The following is a 6,000-nucleotide window of genomic DNA, read 5'->3' as shown; positions in this document are numbered from 1 at the left end:
ATGAAGGAAGATTTGCCTTAAACCCATGAGTATTTCCAATGCCACTGCTGGAAAGAAGTAAATAGCAGCTATAAATAATTTTCTAACCCAAATGCTTTGGGGTCTTTTTAGCTACCTTCACCTTTGACATCTTCTGAGACTTGACGTATTCAGTGAGGAGATACTCAAGGAGAAGATGGAATGAACATAACTGTCTTTGGGGGTAGCTCATGTAGACATTTTAAAATGGAGTCTTTGTGATTCGCTCCTGTGCCTCCACTATTTGCCAAACAGTAAACACACTACTAGTGACACCAGAAATGTGCTTCGGTGACAGCTGAAGAGGTCATCTCAGAGGGGGCGTCCTTCTCTGTGGTGTCCATCCAGCCTCGCAAAGAACAACGAAGGTTGAAGGGCTGCCCCATGATTAATATCTGTGGTCAAGAGGGAAAGCCTGGTTTTTAGTCTGCTGGGAAATGCAGTCAGTGGCAGGCCGGGTTGCTGTCCCCTGGACTTCCTTTGAATTAATTGCAGCATTTCCTGTGATAGTGGCTTGGTGATGCCGGAAGCCACAAATTTATTTTCTTCATTATTCAGAGCGGCAGTAAACTGTATTTAAGAAGTCAGGTGCATTACCTAAACCATGGTCGTATTAGGAATGATTTCCTTTTCTACAACTTGCAATGCTGCCCACAATAGGGCTGTCAGTCAAAGACAAATGAGGGAGTATGACTTGTTTTTATCATGGAAAAGCAGGCCTATAATCACAAGCCTGCCCAGAGTGAAGGAGCTTTAAAGGTTTCCATTCTCCCTTTTAAAGGGCATATTCCTTCTATATCCGGGATGCATCCAGCCTCTACTTGAATATTACCTATAATGAAAATCTCAGTCTCAGCAAACTTTTTCAATAAAGGGTCAGACAGTAAATATTTTAGGCTTCACAGGCCCTTGGGTTTTGTTAGTGAACCTGCTAATGTGGGAAAACAGCTATGGACAATATGTAAGTCAATGGGAGTGACTGTGTTACAATAAAACTGTACAAAAACTGGCAATGGGCTGAATTTGGCTCATAGGCATATTTGTCTACCCTTGAGATAGGCCATTACTTTGCGAGACAGCCATAGAACTTCTACCATGAACTGATTTTTGTTTTGTTTTTCTTTGAGATGGACTCTCGCTCTGTCACCCAGGCTAGAGTGCAATGGTGCGATCTCACCTCACTGCAAGCTCCGCCTGCCAGGTTGAAGCAATTCTCCTGCCTCAACCTCCCCAGTAGCTGCGACTCCAGGTGTGTGCCACCACGCCAAGCTAAGTTTTGTATTTTTAGTAGAGACAGGTTTTTACCATGTTGGCCAGGATGGTCTCCATCTCTTGACTTTGTGATCCCCTGCTCGGCTTCCCAAGGTGCTGGGATTACAGGCGTGAGCCACCGCTTCCAGCCTACCTTGAACTATTTTTTTTTTTTTTTGTGTTCTTTTTTTGGAGACAGAGTCTTGCTCTGTCACCAAGGCTGGAGTGCAGTGGCACGCTCTCGGCTCAGTGCAACCTCGGCCTCCCGGGTTCAAGCGACTTCTGCCTCAGCCTTCCCTGTAGCTGGGATTACAGGCACCTGCCACTGCACCCAGCTAATTTTTGTATTTTTTTTTTCTTGGTAGAGACAGGGTTTCACCATGTTGGCCAGGCTGGTCTTGAACTCCTGACCTCATGATCCACCTGCTTCAGCCTCCCAAAGTGCTGGGATTACAGGCGTGAGCCACCGTGCCCGGCCTACCTTGATCTCCTTGAGGACTTTCATTAGTCCTGCAGTGAGTGATTTTCCAGCTTCCCTCTTTTCTCTATTCATTCGCTGAATTGCCCCTGGGCTTCAAAGGCCCCCTATATACACACTGTCAAAAAATTCAAGGCATTGTATTATTATTGTCTGACTTGTTTCTCAACTAGACTGTGAAAGCGGAGATGGAGCTTTATTTCGTGTTACCACAGGAAACACATTCCTTGAAACATAATAATGATTGCCGGACCAGTGTTTGCTAAGTGAATACATGAGAGAACAAAGGAGATGTATCATGTGTCTTGAGCCAGAGCCTTGATTAACACTGGCTAACCCTTTGGTTATTGGGAGATGACTACCCGTGCAGAGTGGTTCAGGGAAGGGAGGAACACAGATAGTTGCTTTGGTACAGAGCTGTGCTGTCCGATACCACAGCTGCTGGATACACGTGGCTAGTGGGCACTTACAATGTGGCTAGTTCAAACTGAGATGTACTGTAAATGAAAAACACACATTCGCTTTAGTCATGTCTCATTAATACTTTAAAATTATGCTTAAATTTTAAAAATGTAATATTTTGGACAGATTAGGTTAAATAAAATATGTCAAAATTAATTTTACCTTTTTTCAACTTTTTAAATGTTGCTATAAAAATTAAAATTAGGTATGTGATTCACCTTTGTAATGACTCATTATATTTTTGTTGGACGGCACGGCTGTGTCTTAGTTTGTTGTGTGCTACTATGACAGAATACTACAGAGTAATTTGTAATGAACAGAATTTTATCTGGCTTCTGATTCTCAAGGTTGGGAAGTCCCAGAGCATGCTACGAGCCTCTGGCAAGGGCCTTATCCCATGGCAGAAGGCAGAAGTGAGTACACAAGACAAAGGGAAGAAGGGGGCCAAACTCCCAAGATAACTAATTCCTTCCCAAGAGAGAAGCAGTAATACATTCATGGGGGCCTCATGGCCTAATCACCTCTTCAATGTCCCACCTCCTAATACCATTGCAATGGTAACAAATGTTCACAGGAGTTTTGGAGGGCGTATTCAAACCATAGCAACTTGTATAGACAGCAGATCCTCCCTGGGAAATGGTTGCTATACCCTTCCCTCTGGAAAGTTTGGCAAGATGATTTTGCATTCACATATTAGGTCTTCTTACCAGATCATGTGTTTTCATTTTGTTCTTAGAAAATGTGATCCCCACATCACTTCATTACCATGGCAGTAATCGGCTCCTTGAGAAACTGCTCTGTTCTATGGCCCATGGCATAACCACGTTGGAGATTTTCATAAGGTGTAAGAAGGCAGGAGCCACTTTCTCAGCCAGTTCCTGCAATATTGTAGCTGAGGACCCTGTGACCTGAAACTGTGGCTGACCCCTTTGAAAATGTCTCATGCCCTGGCTTAAACATTTATTTATTTATTGTTTTTATTTTATTTTATTATTTTATTTTATTTTTGAGATGGAGTCTCCCTCTGTCTCCTAGGCTGGAGTGCAATGGCATGCTCTCGGCTCATTGCAACCTCTGCCTCCTGGGTTCAAGCGATTGTCCCGCCTCAGCCTTCTGAGTAGCTGGAACTACAGGAATATGCCACCATGCCCAACTAATTTTTATATTTTTAGTAGAGACGGGGTTTTACCATGTTGGCCAGGCTGTTCTTGAACTCCTGACCCCAGGTGACCCACCCGTCTCGGCCTCCCAAAGTGCTGGGATTACAGGAGTGAGCCACTGCGCCCAGCTTCGTTTAAACATTTATTGCTCACCTGGGTAAATCGTAGTTACTCGTCAATACTCAACAAGTTTGGTTTGACTACTGCCTAAGACTGGTGAGATCAAGGGCGATAACAGTGTGAAAAGAGCATGTGAGTTGCTGTTTTGTGGTTATTAGTAACAAAATCTTACCTTTGTTCATACCACTAAAGAGGGACAGAAGCAAAGCTCCACATGATTTGTACGGGACTCTGCCTGTGCTGTGTGATTTAGGGAAGGGGCTGGCTTTTTATGGTATGACCATAAAAAATTGGTAATACCAATTTTTTATGCTTGATGTATTTTCTATGGTATAAAAGGATAAGGCGATCGAAAGTAGATATTCTTTACTTCATTATATTCTGCTTAGGCCAGAAATAAGATTGCATTCCCTCTGTATACATCTCTTCTACTCTTTCCTTGCCCAGGGATTCCTTTGAGCTCTCTCCATTTGAAGATATCCTACTTACCCTTTAAAATCCAACTCAGGTAACATCTTCTATGTTAAACTTGCCTGCTTGGGTTTCTTGGCATAGAATTTTGTTTTTGAATTTTACGACTACAAAGAAATCGTTTTGTAATTTAACTCTTTATATTTCTCTTCTTATTAGACTATATGCTTATTGAGAGCAAGCACTACCTCCTTGCCATTTCTGTATATCCTATGCTTGTTACCCTTTCACACTGTCTCGTGCACAGTATATGTTCAGTAAATATTTGTGAAACACATGAATGAATAAATGGAAGAGTTAATTTACTGTCTGAGAATAGCAATGATTATAAAAGAGCTGGGTGACATTTTTTTTTTCAAGTGTTGCTTGCTAAATCCACATGCAAATGATGAAGAGCAGAGAGCACATTTCATTTACATTTGTATAATGGCCATAATTAAAATAACAAACAAGAGACTGTTTATATACCCAACTGGAGTTTCTGAGTCTACCATATCCATCACAAAGCACTGTATAGAAATGCTCTGGTCCGGCGTGGTGGCTCATGCCTGTAATCCAAGCACTTTGGAGGCCAAGGCGGGTGGATCACCTGAGGTCGGGGGTTCAAGACCAGCCTGACCAACATGGTGAAACCCCGTCTTTAAAAAAAAAATAAAAGAAAGAAAGAAATGCTCTAATGCCACATATGAAAGGATTTACTTCATTTTGTCACCTATGTATAAAGTCACCCTGGAGCAGAAAGAGGATAATATAAGCGATGGGTATAGGAGTGCAATACTTGTATCAGGTCGATTGTCAAGGTCATACCAATTTTTTATGCTTGATGTATTTTCTATGGTGTAAAAGGATAAGCAGTACAACTGGACCAAGAGAAGAGATTAACAAAGAGAAGAACAGGTCCATGTCTGCTTTTTAATTTTGAAATCCCTGGATTTTTATGTTATCCTTACAGCTAGCCATTTGTGGGATTTGAATAACACTTAAAAAATGTAACATAATCTGTGTCTTCCTTTTTCATTTCTCTTGCCCTGGTGCATGTTTGTGTATATAGCGCAATAATACAGATAAGTGCACACACCGTGGCCCCGCGGTAGGCACTAACAGTGAATAGCCAGACTAGCGCCCAGAGGCATTGGGTCCAAGATATTTACATTGTTTCTTTGCATATGAGCTTTGATACCTTCACACTGAGTTTCATGAGCAGATTTCTAGAAAAATCATGATTTTTGTTTGTTATAGTGGTCCTTACGAATTTGATAGAAGTTACTTTAATATACGGGGGAAACAGATGGAGCTGAAAAAACTCCCTGCTAAGGAATAAAGAGCGTTCTATTGTAGTAGGATATTGCAGGAAAGGGAGTGGTACCAATGTCCCTTGGGTTATGGGTACAGAAAGCATTAGAAGAATGTCATTTGAAAACCATTCATGAAGAGCCCTGCTTTGCGTCGTTTCTTATGATGACAGACCAGGAACATGGAACAAGTCATCAGCATTTAAACCTGAGCTTGTTTATGAAAAACACTCAGCAGCAGGCTTTTTGGCTTTAGCCTTTTTAATATTCTGGACGCTAATTGTCCAGACCATCTCACCCTTCCAGGTTAATGAGGTGGCTAACAGGCCACAAAAGAAAATGATTGCCCACTCAAATTATGATAAACAAGCAAAACCAGAAAACAAAAAGCAGAACAAATGGGAAGGCTGGAAGTTACACAGGCTTTTATTATCTGCAAAGAATGTACAGCAACGTTACCATTCCGTTGTCTCCTTGTGATGGATTGCAGAAAGAATCAGAAAAGGCACAACATGAATCTGCTCTCAGGACAATGATTGTAATCAAAATAGGAAATGGTACAAATGTAAGCCATTCTCCTTGCAGTTTAAAGATTATAAATCCCTTATTCATCTGTTATGATCCAGGGCCTACTTGTGATTTTTATGGTTCTTTACACGCTTGGAATTTTAAAACTATAATGTGAAGGGGCTACAGCTGTTCTCTTTCTGATTTTGATGTTTAATCCCTGCTTGGAGCATTGCACCCT

The sequence above is a fragment of the Sapajus apella genome, unplaced genomic scaffold (assembly GCF_009761245.1).
Source record: "Sapajus apella isolate SASKATOON/1434 unplaced genomic scaffold, GSC_monkey_1.0 scaffold101, whole genome shotgun sequence".
In the NCBI taxonomy this organism is placed as follows: domain Eukaryota; kingdom Metazoa; phylum Chordata; class Mammalia; order Primates; family Cebidae; genus Sapajus; species Sapajus apella.
The sequence above is the reverse complement of the archived record's forward strand: the minus strand, read 5'-3'. Positions refer to the sequence as shown.